The 20982-nt window shown below is 36.6% G+C and overlaps 1 protein-coding gene and 1 long non-coding RNA gene across 2 annotated transcripts in view; one reads left to right on the top strand and one right to left on the bottom strand.

Annotated features, from left to right (window-relative positions):
- Positions 1-20982, bottom strand: part of AOPEP (aminopeptidase O (putative)) — a 498190-nt gene that overhangs the window by 194029 nt on the left and 283179 nt on the right.
- On the top strand, positions 840-2713 carry LOC144456663 (uncharacterized). Its single transcript, XR_013485676.1, has 2 exons — positions 840-1440; positions 2394-2713. It is a non-coding gene; the product is annotated as an uncharacterized LOC144456663 (long non-coding RNA).

The following is a 20982-nucleotide window of genomic DNA, read 5'->3' as shown; positions in this document are numbered from 1 at the left end:
GTCCATAGGCTGCTTGTTTTAACATCTAGAGATTAATATTTTATTAAGGACACATAAGAGACATTCAAGAAGGCCTTCCCAGGCTTCTCTTCAGCATATTCTCTACAGACAAGCATGAAACTCTCTGATAAAGCTCTCTATGAAGCTTCAATATCAGGACAGAATCAGGTATTCAGAAGACTGTCAACATGCACATCATTTTATGGGCTAGGTTTAACCTTTTATGGGCTAGAGTACAGCAACAAACTCTAGAGGGTTTGGAAAACTCAGAATAGATGTTTAGATTATAAAACAGATATTTAGAAAAAATGAAAATCTGCAGTCTTCATTGTCTACATATTCTCTTTCCATCAACAGACTAAAGTAGTTCTAATAAATAAGTGAAATCTGTAAGTTCATTTCTATTTATGATTTTACATTCCTTTTGTTGTAGAAATTTTGCTGAAAGTACACTAAGTGAATTCTCCCTATTAGGAAGAATAATTAAGGGTTGCTTTTTGTTGAAACCCCTGTTCTATGCTTGAAACTTCACTTGTCTGTTGCTAATTCAAACAAAATAAACAAAAATCTAATATTAGAAACATATAGGTCATACAATGAAAATGGAGGGGGGGGATTCCAAATTGATTAATGCCTCACATCTGAAGTCATTTCCTTGCACCTGCAGTGAATATCTTGAGGGGAAAAAAACATGGAAACAAAACTAGTATTCAGAATGAGAACAATTATTTTCATTTAGTTTTTCTCCTCCTCAAAATGGTTATCTTTACAATTGTTCTCCACAAGAGTAGTTTTTAGAAATTCATTATTCATAATCTCAATGCTAATACATCATTGTATTTGCTCTAAAAAATATTTGATTAGTTTAATGGCATCTAGTAAGCTTATAAAAAAGCCAAATACAGTAATTACAACTTCATACTAATTTTACTTCATTACAGTCCTATATTCCATATCAGTTTATCCCACATTTGCCCCATAATTTATGCTCAATTATGCTGGGCAAAAATTACATTAGCAATGGCAAAGGGAAAAACATAATTGCATGAGAGGCAGGAAACCAGAGTTAACCTTAATTCTGTCCCCTTGCATTTTCCCATTACAATTGGGTCTTTCTTTGCATGAGTACAGAATTCTCAGTACCAGAATATGTAAATTTACAGAAAGTACACAAAGTCCTCAAATAGCTCTTCAATTTAAAAAAAAATGTTATCAAAGAGTTTCCTAACAGGTCACCCTTCCAGCTGCTTTTATTTCTTACTGTTTTATAGCTATGACTAAGCAGGAGAAATACCAGTAAGCTATAGGCTACCAAACCATTCCATAGAATAGGATGTTGGAGTAAGAAGCATACTACAAATCTACCTGTAGTAATAGCTGACTTTACAAGGCCAACAGAGCAAGGATTACTTGGAACTGCAGCACCATTTGAGCAACCTGGTAACCTAACAGATTTTATGAATCTTTGTGCTAACATAGGGTTATTTTTTTTTAAAAAAAGGTTAGATCCAGTCTTTTGTTCAGACTAAGGTGTTCTATTATATCACTTAGGCATTCTATCTGGATTCATATTTGTCAATACAATTGCTTAATTGGTACTTTGGTGTTCCTTTCATGGATTCTACTTTAAATCACTTTAAATACTTTAAATCTACTTTAAATAACAGAGAAGTTTCCATGACTTTTTGCATCTGCATATGGCCCTGTGTATATCCAGGCAAACAGTAGATAGATTTGTTTTGTTCCTTATAGGATGGTATAACACAAGATGCCACTGATGATTATTCCCTTCTCTCACAGCCTCTTTTTAACTTTATCTATTCTTCCTGATTCTTCTTTTCATATTGTTGACAACGTTTATGAAAGAAACTTGGAACTTATAATGGGCAGTAAGAATTTCTCTTGATTCTCAGGCCACTTGAGAAGTCTATGATTAGTAAAATACCAGGGACCCACAGCCTATAATTCGTGTAAGTTGTCTAAAATCATTCAAAAACAAGGTACTAGAAAATCAAATTCATACATTGGTGATTTTGATAGTGGATAAAAATGAATGATTTTGTTGTACTGAAATTTCATCCATATTCTTTTGCTTGATGACCTAGTATAAGTAGAATTATATAGGCACAGGCCTAATTGGTATAAGTAAAATTCCCAACATAGTCACAGAAAATTGGGAAATATATTACTATTTGTTTTCTGTTCTTCTAATAATGTAACACCAATAAGATCGTTATGTGGCAGGCTGTTTTGATTAATATTAAATAAATGTAAACAGAGCTTAGAGTGGTTGCCCCTCAGGTGGAGTAAGGGCTTGAGGCCTCATTAAGAATTCTAAGATTTGTCTTCTTCCTAGCCCTGGGAGGAATTATAGCTATATCAATCTTTGACAGGGGTCATTAGTCTCAGCAGGATCTTTGAAACCACTCTGCAGCAGAATAAAGGAAGTTGGAGCAGTGAGTCAGAAGACAGCTGGAGCCAGTGAATCTACAATGGAGCTGCTTTGAAGAAGACATTTGGTTTGGAGACTGTGGGTGTTGATGAAGCTGAAGATTCCCCTGTTTGCCACTCTGTCTGTTGGAGGAATCATCCATAGAAGTGTGGCTGAACCTTTTCTTCCTGAAAAGCTGCTACAATTAGTGACATGTTTCAACTCTCTCTTTCCTCTGTTTTTGGTTTTTCAAATCTCTGAATAAAATTGGCAGGAATTTTACTCTTAGGTTATTTAATTTTGTCATAACTTTTGATTGGATTTGTGCCGTCGAAAGTGCTCTCCATTTACATAAAAATCCATGAACAATCATGACAGATGTGTATTGCATGTCTGCATATATTTATTCCTTGCTGAGTAAGTGAAAATGGTGGAAGCCAATTGCTAGCTGGAAAATACACAGAAATATAAATAGGACAAAGATCTAAATCAGTGTTCAAATGTTAGGAATTTTCTTAACTGGGGTTTCTGAGATCCACAATTTTAATAACTTTTTGTCTTAACTAAACTCCTTAAACTCACAAAGAGTGATTCACTTTCTCCAGGCTTAGTCTCTCTGAACATAGGTAACTTACTAAAAACTCCAGCCTTGAATGTGAAGAGGAAGAGATAGGATAGAGGAGGAGACAAAAAGAAAGATTATACCCCTGGAAGGCCCTTTTGGAGAAGAAAGACATGTCCAGGAAGGATTTAGTTCCTCCCCTTTTTCCTATTGTGGTTCTAAGAAGCTGTAGCACGTGCAGAGGCCACACCCTGGAAAACTGTCTTGGCAAACAGGGTAAACTAGGTAATCTACAGGCCCCACACCCCTCAATGAGTTAAGGGGGTGTCTACCCCAAGCATGTCAAGACTTTTCCTAGCAAAATGGGTGGATGAGAACAATTTGTTCCAATAGCTATGAAGGCTTCTGAAACAGGCTCTGTGGAGTGCTTTAGGGCTTAGTCAAACATCAAAGATACCAAGATCATCCACTGACTCCTGGGCCATCACCAGTCATCTTGACTTTCATCCTGACACTGGACTTTGAACACTCTGGAAGAGAGAGACTAACAACTTTGCACAACTCTGTCTCACTTAAATCCAATTCACACACAAGTTAAGACATCATCTATCATCCACTACTTTACCCCAACCTTGTTCTGTCATTTGAAAATGAAGGACAAGCAACAACAACATTGTGAAAAAGAGTAAAAGAATGAATAGCCAGCCAGTTTTGTTCCACAGTACCACCTACGCATCATGTGACATAAATATAATTTTTAAAAAGTTATCAATTTCAGCATAAGGTCAGACACTTGGTGATGAATTCTTGGCCAGGACAAATAAAAATATAAGATCATTCTACTTTCTGAGAGGTACCCTTTAACTTACACAGTTACAAAGTTACGTAGTTAACTTACACACTCTGCTACACAGCTAGCATAGTAATAAAAAGTGGTCAGGAAGACTAGGAATTACATAGAACTAAACCATACACAAAAAAAGAAACCTTAAAAATTAGTATTCTAAATGTAAGATCTACATTTATTAACCAGCAAAGGAATCTAATACAGGAGGAATTAAATCATATCCACCTTTGCATTCCTATAGCAAATTAAATCAAAAGACAAAAGAAAGTTACAGCTATATAAAAGAAATCCTCACAGGTCTTACTTGGAGAAGAGAAAAAAGAGCTGATTATGTAGTGCAAAGGAAACAAGGACTATTATTTCATGGGACACTTAGTCATATTTGGGTGTATGCTAAGGCTTACAAGAGGCAGTTGTTAAAGTGAGCATTTATACTTTGGAAACATGCAAAAACATTACAAATAAGGGCTTGATTTATTATTTTATTGATTGAAAGACTTTAAGAAAATGATGGAATAAATACTAATAATACATATTGAACTTAAAAGTGTGTTATCCATACATATCTCCCTGGTGAGCCAGTTGTTAAACATTTACCAGCACAGTACTCATCATATCATATTTCACTGTTTATAATAAGCATTTATAAGAAAGACCACTAAGAAAGTACTCATTGCTCATGTACCAACATCTATTTCAAAGAATAAAAAGATAGAAAAAACCCAAAGAATAACTACATAAGATCCCTTTGAATTAAATAAACACAGACCTTGATACTCTGTGGCTTTAGTACAAAAGTGGGCATAGCTGAAGATGACTCAGGGTTAAGAAATAAGAGAGTCTGGAACAGGGGTGGTGAACTTGTGGCTTTAAGGCCACATGTGGTCCTCTAGGTCCTCAAGTGCTGCCCTTTGACTGAATCCAAACTTCACAGAACAAATCCCCTTAATAAATGGATTCCAGACTCCAGAGCCTATAAAGAAGATTCAAGTTTAAATATAAATTGTTCCTCAAGAAGACAGTATGAGGTAGATTTAGACAGCACCAAATAATATTATAAAAATAAAACTAATTATATTTTAATTGTACCCACTAGTTTCTAAATAAACTGTCTATGAACAGACCAATGACTTGTGCAAATGAAAATCAATACCAAATTAAAAGAAAGGATAAAAATGAGAACATATGAGACATACTACTTGAGACAACTCTAAGGTGGCCTATTTTAAAAAGCTGTTGATGCAAAAAAAAAAAAGGGAAGTGGATAAAAGAACAGACATAGACATAGATTAAAACTGGACTATAACCATTTTCCAGGAGAGTAGATTAATTGCCATAAGAAGGGGAAAAAAAGACTAGAAATTGTGTTTGTTTATAGCAAGCATCAACAACAAAGCCTTAGGCATAAGCTTATTCATGAAACCTTATGGAGGAAGATAGTGGAAGATTCTAAGTAATATAACCTCAAAAAAAATCAGAAGTGGTGGAGTACAAAACAGATTTATTGTAAGATTGGGGGAAGATCCAATTAAAACAAATCATCCTAAGATATTTAAGGATGAAACTTAAATACAGTGATGACAGTAGAAATAGAAACTAACTTGAAAATTTTCTATAACAAACTTTTTTTTAAATAAATGGGTAATGGAGCCACCATATGTGTACTTTAATAACATAAACCTCAATGTTGTTGTTTGTCCTTCATTCTCGAAGAGGACCATGACATCAGGAAGGTGATGCCATGACTTGCAAATCAACTGGATTTAAGTGAGGGAGGGCTGTGCAAGGTCACCAGCCTCACTTTTTCCTCGAGACCTATCTGGGTCTAGTGGCCAGATACAGTCAGGATGAGTAGAGATGGCCCCAGTTGCAGTGGTCTTTTTAAATTAAGCTCTTTCGCAGGTCTCAGTTGGACTAAGGCAACACCCATTCAGTGATTACAAAATTTTTTTGAAAAATCAATCTGACAAATACCTATAAAAAATGGCTCTAAACAAATTCTAAAGCAGCAGAACCCACAGAAAGACAAAGTGAAACAAATTTACAGCCCAAGACAGCCCAGATGGTTGATCCAAAAGGTATACCATGCCGAGCCCAAAGAGGAGCACAGGTCAGCATGCGTGCTCAGGCAAGGCAGGCCTCAGTGAACCTGGAGAAGGCAACAGAGGACTGAATTGCAGGTAGCTGTGGTGATTTCCAGACTTCTCAACCCACAAACACCAAAGACAACTTAGAAGGTCAGTGGGAAAAGTCTGTGTCTTCTTCCTTAAAATAATAAATAACATATATCCTAAACCTTCAGCAAGTATTATATGTAATGGGGACAGGCTAGAAGCATTTCCAATAAGATCAGGGGTGAAACATGGATGTGCATTATCACCACGGTTATTCAATATTGTACTGGAAACCTTAGCTTTAGCAATAAGAAAAGAAAAAGAAATTGAAGGCATTAGAATAGGCAAAGAAGAAACAAAGCTATCACTCTTTGCAGATGACATGATATACTTAGAGAATCAAGTAAAAAACTACTTGAAATAATAAACAACTTTAGCAAAGTTGCAGCCTATAAAATAAACCCACATAAATCATCACCATTTCTATATATTACCAACAAAGCCCAACAGCAAGAGATAGAAAGAGAAATCCCATTTAAACTTACTGTAGACATTATAAAATATTTAGGAGTCTACCTCCTGAAACAAACCCAGGAACTCTATGAACACAATTACAAAACACTTTTCACATAAATAAAATCAGATCTAAATAACTGGAAAAACATCAGTTGCTCATGGGTAGGCCGAGCTAATATAATAAAAATGACAATCCTACCTAAGCTAATTTACTTATTCAGTGCCATACCAATCAAACTACCAAAAAATTATTTTATAGAGTTAGAAAAAATAATAAGATTCATTTGGAAAAACAAAAGGTCCAGAATATCTAAGGAACTAATGAAAAGAAATGCAGGGGAAGGTGGCCTAGCAATTCCAGATCTTAAATTGTATTATAAGGCAGCAATCATCAAAACTGCTTGGTACTGGCTAAGAAATAGGGAGGTGGATCAGTGGAATAGGTTAAATATGCAAAACACAGCAGTCAATGAATATAGTAATCTATTATTTGATAAACCCAAAGACCCCAGCTTCTAGGATAAGAACCCACTCTTTGAAAAAAACTTCTGGGAAAACTGGAAAAGAGTATGGCAGAAACTAGGCATAGACCCAAATCTCACACCATATACCAAAATAAAGTCAAAATGGGTTCATGACTTAGATATAAAGGCTGATACCATAAGTAAACTGCGAGAACGAGGAATAGTTTACCTATCAGATCTATGGAGAACAGAAGAATTCATGACCAAACAGGAGACAGAGAACATTATGAAAAGCAAAATGGATCATTTTGATTACATTAAATTTAAAAGTTTTTGCACAAACAAAGCCAATGCAACTAAAATTAGAAGGAAGGTAGAAAATTGGGAAAGAATTTTTACAACCAGTCTTTCTGATAAAGGCCTCATTTCTAAAATATATAGAGAATTAAGACAAATTTATAAGAACACAAGCCATTCCCCAATTGATAAATGGTCAAAGGATATGAACACAGTTCTCAGATGAAGAAATTAAAGCCATCTATAGTCACATTAAAAAATGCTCTAAATCGTTATTGATTAGAGAAATGCAAATCAAAACAACTCTGAGGTACCACATCACATCTATCAGATTGGCCAACATGACAAAACAGGAAAATGATAAATGTTGGAGAGGATGTGGGAAAATTGGAACGCTAATACATTGTTGGTAGAGTTGTGAAATAATCCAACCACTTTGGAGAACAATTTGGAACGATGCCCAAAGGGCTACAAAAATGTGCATACGCTTTGATCCAGCAATAGCACTTCTAGGACTATATCCCAAAGAGATAAAACAAATGGGAAAAGGACTCACATGTACAAAAATATTCATAGCAGGTCTTTTTGTGGTGGCAAAGAATTGGAAATTGAGAGGATGCCCATCAATTGTGGAATGGCTGAGCAAGTTGTGGTATATGAATGTAATGGAATACTATTGTGCTATAAGAAATGATGAACAGGCTGACTTCAGAAAAACCTGGAAAGACTTATATGGTCTGATGCTGAGTGAAGTGAGCAGAACCAAGAGGCCTTTGTACACACTAGCAGCCACGTTATGCAATGACTAAGAATGTTAAACTGAACCCTTCTCAGCATTATGAGGATCTAAGACATCTCCAGAGGCCTTGGGATGGAAAATGCTGTCCATATCCAAAGAAAGAACTATGGAAGTCGAATCGCTCTCACTTATTTTTGCCTTCTGCTGAGTTTTGTTTCACCTTTATGATGGTTCCTCCTATTGGTTTTAATTTTTACTTACAACTTCACTAATGTGAAAATATGTTTAATGGGTATGTAAATGTAAAGCCTATATCAGCTTGTGCGCCGTCTTGGGGAGGGTGGGGGGGAGAAAAAGGGAGAAAAATTTTCAACTCAAAAGCATATGGAAAAAAAATTAAAAAAATAAAAATTTAAAAATTTAAAAAAAAAAAAAAAAGGAAAAGTCTGTGTCTGCGGTGAGAGAAAAAGCACAGTTCCAGCCCCAGGGCAGCGGCTGCTTCCAGCCCACAGACCAAGGCGGGAATTGAGTGACTGACCAGAGAGGGATTGCAGGGATCTCTCTGCTGGTGCAGGATTCTCTTTCTTTACGCATACTTGTCAGGAAAGGAGTAAACACCTCACCCTTGATCACAGCACCTTGGAAGAACTGATAATTTACAGGTCCCTAGAAGTATCTCTGAAAATAGCTGCACAAAACCCCCAAGGCTTGGAACAGTACATTTTCCACACTGGAAGCAGAACCTTACTTTAACAAAGAGTGTACAACTCAAGTAATTGGCTGAGATCATGAGCAAGCAGCTCAAAAAGAGTCATTCCATAGAACCTTACTTTGGTGACAAAGAAGATCAAAACATACAACCAGAAGAAGACAACAAAGTCAAAGCTCCTACATCCAAAGCCTCCAAGAAAAACATGAATTGTTCACAGGCCATAGAAGAGCTCAAAAAGGATTTCGAGAAGTAAGAGAAGTAGAGGAAAAACTGAGAGTTATGCAAGAAAATCATGAAAAACAAGTCAGCAGCTTGCTAAAGGAGACCCCCAAAAATACTGAAGAAAATAACACCTTAAAAAATAGTATTACCCAAATGGCTAAAGAGGTCCAAAAAGCCAATGAAGACAAGAACGCCCTAAAAAGCAAAACTGGCCAAATGGAAAAGTCCAAAAGATTACTGAAGAAAATACTTCCTTAAAAATTAGAATGGAGCAATTGGAAGCTAGTGACTTATGAGAAATCAAGACACTATAAAACAAATCCAAAAGAATGAAAAAAATAGAAAACAAAGCAAAATATCTCATTGGAAAAACAACTGACCTGGGAAATAGATCAAGCAGAGAGGACTTAAAAATTATTGGACTATCTGAAAGGCATTATCAAAAAAAAAAGCATAGACATCATCTTTCAAGAAATTATGAAGGAAAACTGCTCTGATATTTTAGAACCAGAGGGCAAAATAGAAATGGAAAGAATACACTGATCACCTCCTAAAAGAAATCCCCAAAGGAAAACTCCTAGGAATATTGTAGCCAAATTCCAGAGTTCCCAGGTGAAGGAGAAAATATTGCAAGCAGCCAGAAAGAAACAATTCAAGTATTGTGGAAATACAATCAGGATAACACAAGACTTAGCAGCTTCTACATTAAGGGACCGGAGGGCATGGAATATAATATTCTGGAGGTCAAAGGAGATAGGATTACAACCAAGAATCACCTACCCAGCAAAACTGAGCTTAATCCTTCAGGGGAAAAAATGGTCATTCAGTGAAATAGGGGACTTTTAAGCATTCTTGATGAAAAGACCAGAGCTGAATAGAAAATCTGACTTTCAGATACAAGACTCAAGTGAAACATGAAGAGGTAAACAGGAAAGAGAAATCATAAGAGACTTATTAACATTGAACTGTTTACATTCCTGCGTGGAAAGATGATATTTGTAACTCATGAGACCTTTATCAGTATTAGGGTAGTTGGAGGGTAAAAATTATATGTATGGATAGATAGATAGATAGATAGATAGATAGATAGAGGGCACAGGCTGAGTTGAAGATGAAGGGGTAATATCTAGAGAATAAAATTAAGAGGTGAGAGAGGATTTACTGGGAGAAAGAGAAAGGGAGAGGTAGAATGGGGTAAATTATCTCATATGAAACAGACAAGAAAAGGCTTTTACAGTGGAGAGGAAATGGGGAAAGGTGGGAGGGAATGAGTGAATCTTATTCTCATCGAATTTGGCTTAAGTAGAGAATATCATACACACTCAATTGGGTATGGAAATCTATCTTACCCTACAGGAAAATGGGGGGGGGACAAGAGAGCAGGGGAATGATGGAGGGGAGGGCAGATTGGAGGAGGGGGTAATCAGAAGCAAACACTTCTGAAGAGGGACAGGGTTAAAAGAAAGAATAGAATAAATGGGGAGCGGGATAAGATGAAGGGAAATATACTTAGTTTTTCACAACATGACTACTATGGAAGTGTTTCGCATGATTATACATGTATAACCCGTATCGAGTTGCTTGCCTTTTCAATGAGGATGGGTAGGGAGGGAGGAAGGGAGAAAATTTGGAACCCAAAGTTTTAAAAACACATGTTAAAAAAATTGTTTTCACATGTAACTGGGAAATAAGAAATACAGGAAATGGCGTACAGAAATCTATCCTGCCCTACAGGAAAATATAAGGAGAAGGGAATAAGAGAAGGGAGGGTGAGGTGGAAAGGAGAGCAGATTAGGGGAAGGGGTATACAGAATGCATGCCATCTTGGAGTGAGGAGACGGATGAGATGGGGAGAAAATTTGGAACTCAAAATCTTGTGGAAGTGAATGTTGAAAACTAAAAATAAATTAAAAAACCATTAAAAATGAAAAATGAAAAAATATAATTATAAAAAAAAAGAAAAATCAATCTGAGAGAGGAAGACCCTTAGGGTTTCTGGCCAAAGTAGAAACAATAGCTATTTAACTCACTCTGAGCCATCAGGGTCCAAACAATAACTAAGTAAGGCTTGAACTGGGACCTACTGTTGGCCAATCAATGAGAGCCAGAGTGATTTGGGTTTAAGGCATGGTCCTTAAGAAAGAAATCTAGCCTGTAAACCCCAAGATATTTTTCAAAACTTCAATGTGCTGTATAAAGAAGGAGAAATGGTAAGAAAGAAGACAAAGATGAAAAAAAAATCAGCTGAACTAGATCAATATATAGAAGGGAGATGAAGGCTGGAAGTGACACGATTTTGACTGAGGTGAGTGATCAAATCATCTAAAAGAAGTGAGGATATCAAGTTTTAAAAAAATGAATGGACATTATTACAAAAAAAGAAAATGGAAAAATATCAAAGGCTACTAACATATGACAACTTCCCATATTTAAAAAAATTTATAAAAATAATCTATATCCAGTGTTTCCTTTATGATTCTTTGAGAAGGGAACAGGCAGGTAGGTATTTCTACACCATAGTCTACACTAGATCACATCTTTATGGTCACAAAATTGATTGAAACATATAGGGAATACAAGATTCCACTCTACTAATTTGCTGTCTATAAAAATGCTATTTGATTCAAAGTATAATATGATGTCTTAAAAAGCTGTCCTCTAGCAAGGAATTGCCTATTTGTATGTCAAAATCATACAAGAGTCCTTGAAAGATTGTAGCCATAGAGAGAACTTGCTTCATATTAAATGAGTCAGGTTAGATGTGCTACTCAAAAGGATTTGCCACTGTCATGGAAGAGTCCAAAATAGAGTCCAAAGAGAAAAGGGATTCCCTGGTGAGGTCTTCTAGATGCTCCAGTTTTCAGATTCCATCATTTGGATTGCATTTAGTCCCAGAACACTACAAAGTTTTCTAAAAGGGATCCATGATCACTCAAAAGGAAAAACCAAATGGATAAAAAATACCTGTTATCTGGACTTTGACATGTTTTTAATGGGCAGCCCATGGAGTTGGTTTGCCAGTACATCCATCTTGGGCAGGCACTGAAGATGCACTCCAGAAGTGCAATACCAAGAGGATAGTCAGCTAGATTGCCTTTGGAAAACTGCACAGTGTTTCAAAGATCCTAAACTTCTCCCTGACACAATGGCCCACCTTTTTAACATCAACACTTTTTGAGGGATACTGTATGGTTGCAAAGCACGAACACTGCAATCTCTGGAAAAAGAAGTTAAGTTGCTGGTCATCTAAAGGGCAAAGGAAAGGCCCATGGTGAGAATGAGTAGGCTTCAACATATTATTCATGAAAAACTCTGATGAAGAAGTGGTGTAAATATGTCATTAGAAAACTACATGACTGGAAAAAGAGAAGGGCCTGTTCTATAGAAGGTGTAAAGGATAACACATGGACATCCCTCATGTGATGTCAAGAGATCTGGAGGAAATACTATCAGTATACTGAAACACACCTTAAGGAGGGCCTAAGGGAGAACATGGACAAAGATTACCCAGAATGAAATGATATGACCAAATTTCCATCTGCACCTTGTGAAGGACTACTGACATTAATAAGATCACAGATTCATTTAATTATGGAAAGGAGTCCATATTCAAGTCACAGAAAAACATCACTTTCCATTTCTCACTCCCCTAATGATCTACATGCTAATCCGATCAGTACTAAACACACTGTTTTGATTAATACTCATCAACACTAAATTAAGCATAAAGATCTTTTAAAATCCCACTGAGTTCAGCTTCAATGTAATTTTGTAACTATTTATCAATCTTAGTGTAAGTATTCAATAAAGAGCAGGTGTATGAGGATTTACTTGAATCCATTGAAAGAAACTAGCTATACGGCTTTACAGGCTTCAAGTCTTAGGTAGAACATTTTATAAAGAGTTACTCTGTTCTGATGGAGAGATAGAAGAAGGTAAAGTGGACAATAAGAAAATTGTTAGAAATAGAAGAGTTGGGGGTGGGGGGATGGGAGGAGGAAGATGAGAACTAAGAAAAACAGTCTGCTGGTTTGCCCAGGAGGAGATTATCAGAAAATTGAGTGACAAAGATTTTAATAGGGGATGATGATTTACAGAATTGTAGTTGTTGCCAGATTACTTGGAGGGGTAGGGGAGCACAGAGTGGTATGGAATGAAAAGTGTCCAAGGTGAAGTAAAACTTGAAGGACTACATTTGGGTAGCACTGTCCTCTAGTTTAGTCACAGTGCCCAATGAGAGTTTAACAACTGGAGAAAGTGAATAATTCACATTTCTATAGTATGTTCAGGTTACTCTGCCCCTAGAAATCTGATGAGGAAGCCATATTACTTCTCTTATATAGCTAAGGAATCAGAGGTTTGGAGAGGTGGGGCAAAGTGCTGATGGCTACACATCTAGTCAAAATTCAAGCAAGGATGGCATGTAGTTCATTCATCTTTGTAGATCATCTAGCATTAGTAAAATGCCTTGAAACAGTAAGTGCTCTATAAAATTGGAGAATGTATAAGCTGAAAAGTATCTTAGCCCTTATCTAGCCCAATTCCCTAAGTTTACAAATGAGATGCCCTAAGAGGAAAATCAGACTGTTTAAAGTCATATGGCCAGCGGCAGGATACAAACCTAGATCTTTGAACTTCAAATCCAGTCCTCATGCTACTGTATCATATTGCTTCTCAAGTGTTTATTGAATTGCAGAATTTTAGAGTTGGAAGAGACCTCAGAAGCCATCATATTCACTCATACATGAAAAAGAATCCCCTTTAAAATACACACAATAGTCATTAAGCCTTTGCTTAAGAAACAAAGGGGCATCCCACTGTCCCCTGCTTGAGGTTACCCTGTTACCCCAAGCTTTTCCCTTAAACAAAATCCATCTTCTTCATCACAAAATTCTTCCAGTGATGCCATATGGCTATAGAACACTGACTAGTTAGGTCTCCAAAGAATTAAAGTCACAGGTCATCTAAAGGGCAATGGAAAGATACATGAGAAACATAACTAAGATGAAGCAAATTATCAAGGAATGGAGAACTGTGTAGGTTCTGTACAGTGAAATAAAAGATATTATCAGGTATATGTTAAACTAGAAAAGGAGGTTGTCTGACTGTTTAGCAAGAGTGAACAATAACTGATGGACATGAAGGCAGGAAACAAGTGTTCATTAAGCACCTGCTATACTCCAGGCACTGTGCTAAGTGCTAGGGATACAAATAAATGCCAAGAGAAAGAGAGTTCCTCTTCTCAGGCTTACATTCTAATGCAGGACAATACATACAAGCAGAACAAAGCAGAAGTGGGGAGAAGGTACCATACAGGGCCATGGTAGTGATGTCTGGAGAGTCAGAAGCACAGCCAGAAAGGGAACAGGTAGCCCATATTTTCCTGTTTTTCTCTTTTTTTGGGGGAGGGGGGGAAGGAACTGGGGTTTAGTGACTTTCCCAGGTCACAGGGCTAGTAAGTATCTGAGGCCACCAAATTTGAACTCAGGTCCTCATAATTCCAGGGCTGGTACTCTATCCACTGCAACACCTAGCTGCTGTGGCCTGTTTGTCTTTTGACAAATATCAAAAAAGACCGCCTACTGGTCACATACTTGTCAGAAGGACCCTACTGGAGAATATATAGGAAGATATGGACAAGAATCATGCAGGATTATAAGGCCTGGATGAGGTTAGGTACACATTTTTGAATGTATTCGTTACAGTGAAATCAGTGATAATTAAAGAACTGAAGCATGGATTCAGCTCAATGCACTACATAGCCTCTGAAGTTATTTTTGAATCCTGACTGTCATCTAACCTATCAGCTATCCCTCTTTACCTTCGTGTCATCTGCTAATCTGATAAACATGCCAGCTGTGCCTTTAACTAAGTCATTTAAAAAAAATGTTAAACAGCACAGGACCAAGTAATTAAACTGGAAACTTTTTTCAACTAGTAATCCAACAAGAAACCTTCTAAGTTGATATAAACTCATTAATCATCGTCTTGGTGATTCAGTTCTGAAGCCATTTAACTGGACTGTCATCTAATCAACATTTCCACGCTGTCCACAAGAATAACACAAGAGACCCTGTCCAATGTTTTGCTAAAACGTAAGTGAACTGTATCTACAATGATCTCCTGATGTAAAACTCCAGTAACCTTGTCAAAAGAAGAAAATGATGGATGACCTGGTGTAATCTGTTCCTTGTAAAACCATGAGGGCTCTCCTCCTATCTCTACACATGCCCTGGCTATCACCTTGCTATTAGCCATTTGGGTTCATCCTTTTCAGTCCAAGGATCATTCTCCTTGACAATGAAAACAGAAGGGAAAAAAAAAAGCACAGAGCTCTATTTTGTCTCCATTATTTGTTATCATTGTCCCATCTACCCAGAGGAGTGGTCCTACTCCTTCTCTGATCCTCATCTTTTCCCCTGATAATTGCTTTTTAAAAAATCTCATCTTAGCTGCCATCCTTGGCTCATTCTAACTGTTAGTACTTCTGACAGCATTCTTGTAAGACCAAACCACAATTTTGTACTTATCTTTTGTTATTTTCTATTGTCCACATCTTCTGACAAATCTTTTAAAAATCTAAATTGGTTAATGAGTTTCTCCTAGGTTCACATTGGTCTTTTTTTTAAAAATAACTCTCTCTTTTACTTCTCCTCAGAATTGTATCTCTTTGCATCTTAAAAATTCTGTTCTAAAGAACTTTCCATCCCTCCTAGGCAGATTTCCTACTCATAGTTTATCCATAGGATGCTATCTGAGCTCTTTGATATCTTCTCTCCCCAAATTTAGAGTGTATGTCAGATTATGCCTGCATTTTCTTTCCTCTTTTGCAAGTTCCTTGAAAGATTCCCCTACTTTTCTCCCCTGCTCTCAGATCGCAATATTTAGGTTCATAATAGAAACTCTAGAGAGGTAGCATGGCATACTGGAGCCCTAGGCAACTCTCTAAGACTACAAATTGCAGAGCAGGGCCAGTCTACACTGGTAGAAGGCCTTTCTTAACTGAGTTCCTCACATTAATGAAATAACAGGTCTGGTCCAAAAATACTAGAATGAAAATTCTCCTTATTGGTGTTATACCAGAATAACATCAATGTAAATCAAGAGATTTGTGTTATATCAAAATATAACACAATATAATATAATATCAGAATATATATTGTTTATATTTCTGTTATATCAGAATACCATCAATGCAAATCAAGAGATCATTAGCTACTCTCCTTTTGGCAGAGACAGAAATCCACCAAGAATCCAGATAACTGAGCTTCCCCATCACTACAGTATACATAACACCTCTATTTCATCATGCTTGTTACGTATATTTTGTGCATTTGTATACAGATGTCTGATGTCATTCATTTTATTGCTGGCACTATTCTGGGATTTTGTTGTCTGCAAAATTCTGGAAGTCTTAATGTTAATCTTCTTATCCTGTAGCTACTACCTTTGGTGCTTTGCTTAAATTTCCATAGGCAGTTTTCTTCCCCACCCTTCATTTTCAAGGTAAAGTCCTTTTGCTTAATTTTTTAAGACATCAGGTGACTACATTATTATCAGTCCTTTTTAGGTACTCCCCACTTCTGGTCAAGAGTTTCACTTCTATATGATAGAAACTTCAGAAACCCAAACTGATTCTCCTAACTATCTTCTTAACCAACTATTCAATCCATGAATCAAATCATAGTGAATGAATCTGATATTACAGTATCTTGACTGTTGTTAGGAATTTGTTTCATAAGTCAATATGCATACCAGTCCTCTTACTTAATTCTCACTAATATTTCTCATAAATAGATTTGACCATGTTACTCTTTCAACTTTTTTTTTTCAGGCTCCTTATTACCTACTGAATAAAACGAAGACTTAAGGCCCTCTAAACAACTGGGCCCAACTTTGGTTTTCTAGCTTTATTTCATATCACTCTAAGCAGTCTCAGCTCTAGCCAAACTACACTACCCTCTGTCCCCTAAACATACACTCTATGCTTTTCTACCTTTGCTCAAACTATCACCTATACCTAACATACCCTCCCTTCTCTGTTATACTCATATATTCTTACATAATTTACCTCTTCTATGAAGGAAGTCTTACTTAATCCCAAGTACTGATGCTTTATCCCTTCATATCTTTTGTACTTCACACTTTGTTTTTTCATTTCTCTAATACATTTAGCATGTAATGTGTATTATTTTTGTGGTTGTGCCATATTCTCCTTGTTGTTGTTCAGTCATGTCCGACTCTTTGTGACCCCATGGACCATATCACACCAGACCCTTCAGTCTTCCACTACCTCTTAAAGTCTAGCCAAGCTCATGTTTGTGGATTCCATGACACTATCTATTCATCTCATCTTCTACTGTCCCTTTTTCTTTTTGCCTTTAATCTTTCCCAGGATCAGGATCTTTTCCAATGAGTCCTGTCTTTTCATTATGTGGCCAAAATATTTAGGCTTCAATTTTAGTATTTGTCCTTCTAATGAACAGTCAAAGTTAATTTATTTAAGTATTGATTGATTTTATCCCCTTGCTGTCCAAAAAGCTCTCAAAAGTTCTAATATTCCCTTTGTTGTTGTTTGGTTGTTTTTCAGGCGAGTCTGACTCTTTGTGATGCCTTTGGGGTTTTCTTGGCAAAGACACTGGAGTTGCCTGACATTTCCTTCTCCAGTGCATTTTACAGATGAGGAAACTGAGACAAACAGGGATAAGTGACTTGCCCAGGGTCACACAGCTAGTAAGTATCTGAAGTCAGATTTGAACTCAGGAAGATAAGTCTTCCTGACTCCAGGCCCAGCACTTTATTCACTGAGCCACCTAGCTGTCCTTACTAAACTAAACTCATTGCAAGCTCCATGAATGCAGAGGCAAATGTTATATAAATTTTGTACCTCCCCTAGAGCTGAGCATAGATTAGTTTAATAAACATTTATTTAACGTACTGAATTTTGTCTTTTCATATACACACACACACACAGAAGAAACTCTAGAAATGAATAATAATAGTAAAAGCAGACTACATTAATATAGTGCCATTAAAGCTTACAAAGGTGCCTCTATTTGCCATATTCATAATAAAATTACCTATCTGTACAGTATGCTTACATATTATTCACATCTGAAGGATAGTATTATTATATTTATACTTGAGTATGCTGGGGAAAAAAGAATAATAGGTAATTATTAGTCCTTTCCACTCTGAATTCATGTGCCCACTATTCACCAATAGTTATGACCATTGTTTGCAGGTCTCATGTTTGTAGCTGCCCTTTTGACTTATAGTCTGTAAGCTGACTTTGCTCACTTCTCTCAGAGAGTTGCATATTCAGGGAGTCAGTCTACTTCTGTCACTGATACATTTCTGCTGCTTACTTTATTCACAGATGATCTATTGATTGTTTTTTGGGCAACACTTTGCTTTTATGAAGTGCCAGTTGTTAATAGAAGGATGATTCAGAGAATTCCAAAGGGCATAAATTACATTATATCAAGAGAGAGTGTTATGTTATTCAGGGGGAAAAATAGCTCCATCTCATTGGCTATAAAATGTCATCCACTAAAACACAATTTGACAGTGGAAAGACTCAGTAAACCCCATTAATCTGTATTCAAAAGACTGAGGGAAAAAATGGACTTGGAATAAATAGATTTTAGACTATCTGATTTTTAGCTTCCCACCCTCTTTATTCTTATCCCTCTGAAAAGAATCTCAATAGCACATCTAATAGATGTGGGAATAGCAGTAAATTAAACATAATTTCCCATAAACTGTTGTTGGACGAAAAAGACTTATAACTGCTAACATAAGCAGCTCAGCAGTCAAAGTATAAATAAGTGTACTGGTATTTCTCAAGCCATTATGCCAACTCATTGTAATACACATCACCACCCGAAACCACCTCTACTCTGTCTCCTACTTACCAGGATTATATTGTCTTTCACTTATTTGATTGGGCGAACTGTACCATGTGTCACAAGACAGGTTCAGGACCTTAAGACAGTGGAAGATTTTAGGCAAGCCCAGGGACCCACTCTAGGCAGTTGTTACCCCAAAGATTATAACCTAGAACTGGACCAGTTTTAAAGATGGGAAGGAATTCTGGGATCATGTTGAGAAATTCTTAGAAATTCTGAATTATTTCAGTAGAGTTCTAGGGAATATTAGTTGTCACCCCCATCTCCATAGCCAATCTAAGTTCAAAGAGGATATTCCTTATGGATTCCTCCTTAACATTATTATTGTTTTGTTCTTGTTGTTGTTGTTAGTAGTAGTAGTAGTAGTAGTAGTAGTAGTAGTAGTAGTAGTAGAAGCAGCATATAATTGATATTTATAGAGTCCTTCAAGATTTTTAAAGTACTTAAATTCTTCTCATTTGAGCATCACAACAACCACATGCGATACTGTAAATATCATAGGCATATTAACTTTAGCAATCTGTGAGCCACTTTGGTCTCTTTTGGGTTCATCCACCCCAGGGGCCCCAAGTTCTACAGCTGTATTAGATTTCAGTCTTTTGACTAAGGGTCTTGCTGTCCTGCATAGTTGAGTGATGAAATAGGAGTATATGACCTATTATTATCAGTGTTTATCTTCAAAATGTGTTATATCTGTTCCTTTTTCTTTCATCCCTTTGGCCACCACCCTAGTCCAGGGTCTTATACAGGGACAGCTGCAATATCTTCCTGGCTAGCTTCCCTCATTTTCCGTACTCCAATCCACCTATCATTTGGGTAACAAACTAATGTTCCTTAAATAGTGATCTCAATATGTAATATGCCTAATCAGGGAATTTTAATGGCTCCCTCTTTCTTACCACATCAAACCTAAACTTCTCTGACTGGCTCTAAGGCCCACAATAACCTGGTTGCACTCTATCTGTTCAGCATAAGTTTTTAAAACTATTTTTTATTATGAATTTAATAATCATCAACAAACAAACATCTGAAGATACAGAGAGCAGGAAAGAAGATTGAATAAGAAACTGTGAATTTTTGTTAAGACTATGTGCACACACACACACATATATGTATGTATGCACATATAAAGTTTAATAAGGGAATAACAAAATAACTGCATTTATGTCCTCTTCTGTATTTCTTTGTTTTCTGTGAATTTTGAAAAATGTTTTGTTTGTGGTCTTTTTAAAGACATTTAGCTTTATCTAATAAGCCAATTTTTCAACCCCACTCTTGAGTCAAAGACCTCTCTTTTCACAAAACAAATCAACATACTGGCCATTTCTGAGAACTTTCTGTGTTGTTTCCTACAATTCTCCATCCCACCCCCTCAGTTCTCATCAGACTGGTCTCTTATGTCCCACAAAAAATGCTTTGTTCACTCCTGTCTCTTTGTCTTGACTTGTATTCTTCCCCCACCTAGAATATTTTCCTTTTCTTCTCTTCCTATTCAAATCAAACTCATCTTTCAAGGCCTAACTCAAGTTCCTCTTTTGTGATGAACAACTTACACCCTATTCCAGGTCTCATGTAGCTCTACTTTTATGGAATTTCTTTAGCATTTAAAGTCAATTCAATTCTATCAATTAATGAAGAAGCACTTCTTAAGTACCTACCACAAGTCAGGCACTATGTTAAGAGGCTAGAGATATAAATCCAAGCATTTATGAAGGGCTTACCATGAGTCAGGCACTATGTGAGGTGCTAAAGATATAAAGACAAAAATCAAACAGTCCCTGGTCTTGATGAGCTTACACTCCCCTGTGGGGTGGTCAGTATCACATACTTTGGACAAGGCAGTATCTTGCATCATTTACTACTGTCTCATGTGTGTCAGTCTTGTTTCCCCAAATATATTATAAGCTCCTTGAGAAAAGGGACCATGTTTTCCATTTCTTTGATACAGCCTTCAGTGCCACTCTTGCACAGTACTGGACATGTAGTAAGCAACTGATATTTATTGATTGATGGATTTAGCTTCAGAAGTACTAAACCAAACCTGCTAGTAAAAATGGTGGCAAACAGTATACTGATTTGCACTTCAGAAATTCCCTTTCCTCATGAGATAGGAGTTAGTACAACTTCTTTTGGGGAAAGTAGAATGACATCAAATTGTTTAAATATC

The sequence above is a fragment of the Phascolarctos cinereus genome, unplaced genomic scaffold, assembly GCF_003287225.1.
Source record: "Phascolarctos cinereus isolate Bilbo 61053 unplaced genomic scaffold, phaCin_HiC Scaffold_4;HRSCAF=312, whole genome shotgun sequence".
NCBI classification, from domain to species: domain Eukaryota; kingdom Metazoa; phylum Chordata; class Mammalia; order Diprotodontia; family Phascolarctidae; genus Phascolarctos; species Phascolarctos cinereus.
The sequence above is the reverse complement of the archived record's forward strand: the minus strand, read 5'-3'. Positions and strand labels throughout refer to the sequence as shown.